Genomic DNA, 7,439 nt, shown 5'->3' with positions numbered 1-7,439 from the left:
CATTCCATTTGAGGGCTGTTTTGTTGGCATTAATGTATTGTATGTTAAATAATGTATGTAATAAGAATACACATTTGAAACAGTTTTTTTATCAGCCGAAGCAAACCTAACTTTTCGGGAAAAATTTTTCAATTTAAAAAAAAAAATCTATATATATATATAAATTTGTAAGGAATGGTTTTCAGTACATCGTAGAAAATGCAATTAGGTACATTTTTACTTTGTTTTAAATAAGTTTTTTAATGTTATTTATGTATATGAAACTAAGAGCTGGGTAATGTCATAAAAAACAGAAATGCTTCCTCTTTATAATGAAATGAATGCTGAAACGTGATGCTCTCAAATATCTGATATGAACTTGTAGAGTCATTAGGCTATTTTGAAGCAAAAGACATGAAAAATGAGCGATGCCTTCCCCGGGACTTGAACCTGGACCTCTCTAAAGTTCATTGTGTATTTTCCACAATCGAATTGTTGTATGCTTCTTATTTAATCCAGACAGATTTTTGTTATGGAATTAGAGCCTAGCAATATTTATAGTTTTATGTAGCGTTAGAAGGTAAATACATTTTTAAAAGCCGTTGTTTTTCATTACAGACTGCATTTTAATTTGAAGCTACTACCTTTCATAAATTTCAAAGCGAAATTTCCCGACTAACATTATTGCACGAGGTATATATCTCTTTAAAAGCTTTTCTTGAAAGTGATAATTTAAGATTCTCATTGCATCACATTTTTTTTTTCTGAATGCTTCCGAATAAATTGATGCGGTAAAATCACAAAAATTGTCAAAAATTTCTGTATAATTCAGTATTGCATAAGAGTTTCCTTATTATCGATTTAATATTATTTCAAATATATATTATATCTTTAAACTAAGTTGGCAAATTTTTATAAAAACCGAGAAAAGATTTGATCAAAGATATAATTTCTAGCGACCAGAGCAATATAAATTATATTTTACCTGAAGTTCCTGTTTATTTACTGTTTTATACATTTGCCGAGTAAAAAGACAAATTTAATTTTATTGCAAAGAAGTAGTAGTATTTGAGAATTTACTTTTCAAATGTAATTTTTATGATAATTTGAGCTGTTTTATCATTTAAAAACAAAAAGAAAAATTTTTTTAATAGCATTTTGTTTTTTTCATTTGCTTAGGATTTTATTAAGCGGGAGAAAAATATAATATTGCAAATGAATGAAATCTAACTTTTATAGTTTTCTTAGCTATAAAAGTTAAATTTCGTTAACATGCATTTCAAATTTATATATATTATAAATAAATTATATATGCACATAATATGCATTTCTGAGCATTTATACGATAAGCCACGAGCGAAATGCTGTATGCTTCTTATTTAATCCAGAGAGGTATACACGCGTAATCCTAAGCTTATGTGGAACTGTATGAATATATTTTTCTGCTAAAGACTACTTCCAAATTAATGTTTTATGTTTCTGTATTTAGCTGAAAAGACAGCTAAAAATTTATCGGGAGATCTAAATTAGTATTATGTACCATAATTTAACTCAATCAAAGCTTTCTCATAAATTTCGAAGAATTTGAAGATGATATTTGTATTAAATGAGAATAATGTATTTCTCTGTGTTTCTTAATTTAGTATACTGTAGATTAAGACGAACATAAAAGTGCTGCGCATTATTTAAAACGGCAGTTTTAAAAATCTGACCTGGAAAATTCTTATTATGAACAATCTTTGTACTTGGTTTATAAACGGGGTAAGGCTCCCCATTTTACATTTGAAATGCTAGATGGGGTATTACTCCATTACGTGATGTTTCGCGTGTGAGAGTCACCAAATTTCAAAGTCCATCAGCTGCTTACTCTTAACATTTGTGATACCAGGAAAATCAACGTAGACCTGCCATTTCTTGAAAAGATTCATTAGCGAATTGTTTCCGGTGCTTTTCAAGAAATTGTTTATCTGGAATAAAGTACTGCGCCGATGGGTGTTATCATTAAACCGTTCGTTTGCTCACATAAAATTCTGAGCAAATTGTCGTATTAACATAAACGGAGTTGATTTTGCATTCGTTACCACTCCGAGACTTACGAATGCTGTAGTCATCACATTTCGACTGCGCTTAATTGCCCTGGAACTCCTTACTTCTTAATTAGCCAATTGAGCTCATTTTATTCTTCCAGAACACACTGTTTTATTTTTTGCTATGCACTTAAAATTTAACATGCTCACAATATTAGCAGAACTCCCGTTTCCTCTTAATTGAAGAAATAGATGTTGAATATAATTGTTTAGAAAATACTCCACTCCATCTTAGATTTTTCCGTGGTATTTTAATAAGAAGCTAATTAGCGAAGATATCCGTTAGGTAATGTGCTTGAAATGAATGTCTAAGAAAACGACTTTCGCATCGATAGTATAGTTAGCTCAAAGTATTACTCACCTTTCAGTTAGAAAGATTTTAGAAGATGTCTTCTCTTTTGCTTCTCTCTTGTCTTCTCTTTTGCCTTTTAAGTCTGCATGCGCAGTTTCTCAGCGGTAAATAAAATTTACGCCACTCGTTACACAACATTTCCCATAGTAAGCATTGATATTCGGAAACAAACTTTAAAGCGTAAGTTCCTTCTTGAATTTTAAGTACTTTCGCTTTCTCACTGGGATTTTCCAGTAAGAGTTACTCCGGCTCTAGGGATTGTGCTCTTTTCATTGTATAATAACCACGCTTTCATTTACGAGTGAATAGTTCAAACTGTTGATGAATAACTAAGCTCAATAAAAAAATTTATATACTTATTTGTTTACTGAATTTCAGAACGTGCGTTAGTCCAATATTAATTTTAAAAATAGATAAAAGCTTTCAAAATTAAACATTAAAACAGTGTATATATTATTATAGTAAAGCCATTTCATTGCTGTGCTCTGATCACAAGACACGCTGGTATTCAGTGGTAAAATTAGCATTGCCTGAAAAGATATCTGGAACAAATATTCTTATCGCGAGTTTAAAATTACCATTTCTTAAAACCCTTATCTGGGAGTAGTGAAACTGTAAGCCATGTGATATATAGAACTTAAACGTCTACCTCTTATTTGGCGTGCTAAGGGCCAGGATCTTGAAGAAAATCGGAAAATGTTGAAATACAAGCAAGGTAGTTTTTTTTCAACTAATAAATATACTTTGGTCACTAAGAGATCCTGAATCCTGAATATGTTTCATGTACAGGGTGTTAAAATTGCAAAACCTAGACAGCCAATGTCCAATTAATCATAGATTGTGACCAACATATGACTAACTAGTCATAGAATTCAAATTGAGAAGTGAATTAAGCAAAGTAAACTCTCAGACCATGATAATTTTGGTCACGTGACACTTTTTAGCAAACCATATGCGAATTTTAAAATTCCTATAGAAAACACGTCAAGTGAAAGGTTTCCTACGGCCGAATTAGTTAAAGAGAAAAAACAAATCATTCTGACAAAATCAAAAAGTTTTTGAGATATACCTAATTGATTTTTTTTTATTTAGATTTAAAAGCAACTATGTGTATTAAGTTTTCTCAGGAAGATTTCTTAAAGGTCATTTACTAACTTCTTAAAGTGGGAAAGTCAATCATTCAACAGATATTTAATCGTGCAAATATTAAGAAACGTTCTGTGTATGAAAGTTAGAGAATGAATAAATGATTGCCCTTATATTTAGGAGAACATGAACTGGTTATAAATATAAGGTGTGAAAAAAACGAATCTTCGAAAGGGGAAAAACCTTTACTTATGAAAATCAGTCTCATTGGGAAAATGTTTGTAATTTTTTGAACAATTCTTGCCGTCTTGAAATGCAATAATTACTTGTTGACATGAAGTAATATTTTATTTTTATCTGATACCATTCTTGCAACAACTCTTAGCCATCTGAACGCTTGTAATAACTCTTAGGTATTTGAAAATTTCAGATTTTAAATATCATGTGAATACAAGAATCAATCTTCATGTAGCAATCATATGAGCATATGAAGTACTTTGTAACCAAGCTGGTTTATTTCATTTTGTTACTGTATGGTATTAAGTTTTTAATATACTGATACAATTTGAGTGTTATTAATTGATCAACTGGAATCATTATGTAGAGTATAATATGCCTTAGAATATGTTTTATATAACGAGAGCGCTAAAATCAGGAATTCAATTGCAGCATAGGGTTCTAACTATTTACGGCTAGATGATTATAAAGTGAAATGTCTTGCTTGATATTGTTGATTAATGAGAATGAAATTGCTGTTTGATGATACGAAAATTCTGTACTTGACATCTAAAAGATTTATAAATAAACAGTGCATATATATATATATGTGTGTGTGTGTGTGTGTGTGTGTGCACTGTTTGTGAATTAAAGGAATATGAAGTATTCACATTTCTTTAATTCATCTGACGTTTGGTTATTTTACGTATTTATAGCTAATTTTGAAATTTACTGGTATAGAATTTCTCTTCTTTTGTGTCTTTGTTGAATTGGTTCTAAATTTCTTACTTTGTGTAGAAGCCTTGAAAAAATTAATTTTCTGAAGTAAAGATACTATTTTTAAGTTTCTGGAAGTTTAATTCGTGAGTCATTTATGTCTTTGATAGAAATTTTACATTCTTCAGGTAAGGTAAATAAAAGGCCATCATACCTATATTGAGTTTATTTCAATAACATAAGCAGTGCTTATTTTGAATTTAACATTGCTGTGAGATATTAGGAAAGAAATTAAGGTAAATTAATAAGAATTGCATTTACTAAAACTTTAATATGTTTTAAATTAAAAATAATAACTGTTTTATTACTATTATGGTTGTTAAAGTATAAATTGGTTTATTTGATGCAAATTGGTTATTAAAATGTCAATACTGAAAAAAAAAAGCATTTGGAATAATTATATGTTAGAACCCATTTAATTTCATGACATAAACATAATTTGGCCGTTTTCTCACACTTTATATGTCTCATATATATTTTTGTAACTATTTTACCGTTGAGGCGTGTTTAATCTTTTAAAGAGAGGCTATCGAAAGGGGTTTGATAACAGGTAACCTCTTCAGGTACGCGGAAGCAAAACCTCTTCCGAAGGTATTAGGTTAAATAGAAGCAACACAATAGAAAAGAGGGTAAAATGTCCCCCAAGTGTTCGTCTAGAGTTTGGGAGCTTACAGTTCCCTTCTTTATAACCTCCTCACCCTTTCTTGGTTCTTTACTTAGTTACTTGCTTTTGTGTTGTGAGTGCCCTTCACCGGATTCCTTCGCTAGAGAGCTTTTAGCTTTATATTTAAGGGAAATAATACAGAAAATGTTTGACTTCGGTGCGAATTTTTATCGCAATATTTATATAGCAGCTTGTTTAATACGTAATATCTATACAGTAGCTTGTTTAATAGCTTTTTTTTATCTCTGCTAGCTACTGATCATTAATGCTTCGTGATTCATTGTTTGGATTATTAAATAATATGTATTAAATAATTTTAATGCAACTTAAATTTTCTGCTAAGGTCATTGTTAGAAACGTAATCTTGCGGAAATGTTTCGTTATTAGTTTGCTAATATTCGCAAGTGATTGCCTGTATTATCTATTGAGAAATGTTCCTTTTTACTTCTGTTTTAAGCTTTTTCCTACCCCCTTTTTGCAACGCATATTACTCTGCAGATATGCCTCGGCTTGGAAAAGAAACTGGAATCTCTTATCCTGTACACGAATCCGCTTGTATTCCGCATTAAAAATAGCTGCCTACATTCTCGTCATACAACACTTTAAACTTGTATGGGCCAACTGCTCATACATAACATTTATGTGAGATCTGTAAAATGTTCAGATAAAATTAGACGTGAATATTTTTGTAAATGTATATACTTATGCGAAAAGTTTTAAATGACGAAATATTTTATAAAAATATTTCAGTCGAGGGAATGGTTTCAGGTTTTCAGAGAGGCAAGCTCATCAATTAGCAGTAGGCAAAATACTGAAAGACTATACATCCTCTTAAAAGTATTCCCATTGAAACCAATAAAGCAAAGAAAAATGCCCACAACAAATGCAGCTGATAAGAAATAATTGAGATTTCTTATACAAACTGAATATAGAAGGATACAAATGTGTAATCCTTATCATAAATTACATATAAATATATTTACATTAACTATAAGTTGAACAACATTAATCATATATAAATAAATAAAAAACAAACAAAACTGTGATAAGAATATGAATTTAAATTTAATCTAAATTTGAACATGGTCATTGGTTATCAATTGAACATGATCATTGAGAAGAATCGAATTCTTCTCAATTCAAACAATCGAATATGATCATTGAGAAGAATCGAATTCAATGATCAGATTCGATTGTTTTTGAAAACATGATTAAGAATAATTTTAGAATAAATTTACTTTAAAATAACGTTGAAAAGGAAACAAAACTCTTTCAAGGAAATTGAATATGTTACTGAGTGGAATATTTTTTAATTTAGAAATTTAAAATAAACGTAGATTTGTTGAAACCCTGTATTTTTTATTAATTTCATACATTTACTCATAATTACTTTGTGCACTTCCTTTTCTTTACAAATTTTTAACTTTTGTTTCGTTTAAACTTTTTTAATTATTTGAAATTACTATTTTGTTTGTGATAGTTATATTTCTATAAAATTTTCTTTTTTGCTTTACTGGTTTTTGAAAAGTAGTTTAAGTTACGTATTTATTGAGGTAATTCCCATGCTATTAACAAATGATATGACTTTTTACCAAGCTGTATGGAAAATAATAAATTTTAAAAGAAAACAGCAAGATGAATATGTTTTGATGAAGATTTTACCTTAATTACACCGAATACTTATATCATATATATCAGTTTATTTTCTTTAATTTCGTTTAATCTTCAGTTTCAAATCTTTATTTCATAAAAGTTTAGAAAATTTTGGTTTTCATCATGCCCATAGCATGGAACTTCTGTGAGGCATCTAAGCTTTTCTTCCTAAAGTTTAATAAAAGGTAAACCCGAATGAAGGTATCTTCAATGTCTTCAAATAACCAGCCGATTATAAAGATTATTTATATTTACATTTACGTTCAAAACTGAAGCAGCTACTTTTTTATATTAAGTTCCTTTTATGAAAGTTGAAAGATTGTATTTAATCTCCTTGCTTGACTCTAAAATGCATATAAAGCATGATGCTTCTTGCTTTATGCATTTTAGAGTAAAAATTAACGTTGTAAGAATTAATATGTTTTCACTTTCTTGTTAGCATATTAGGATAATTATTACTGATAAGAATAGTAATAAATCCCTTCCGAATTTTGTTGGAATAAATTAAAAATTTCTTTCTTATATTATGATATCATGTATTTTAAAAGTAATTAGATTAAACAGATTTGAGCATTTCCTTAGAAGCCATAAAAGACAAGTGAAGTACGATATCGCCTGCCATTCG

Source organism: Stegodyphus dumicola, chromosome X1 (assembly GCF_044657685.1).
Source record: "Stegodyphus dumicola isolate Sdum_Otavi_A_Nest chromosome X1, ASM4465768v1".
In the NCBI taxonomy this organism is placed as follows: domain Eukaryota; kingdom Metazoa; phylum Arthropoda; class Arachnida; order Araneae; family Eresidae; genus Stegodyphus; species Stegodyphus dumicola.
The sequence above is the reverse complement of the archived record's forward strand: the minus strand, read 5'-3'. Positions refer to the sequence as shown.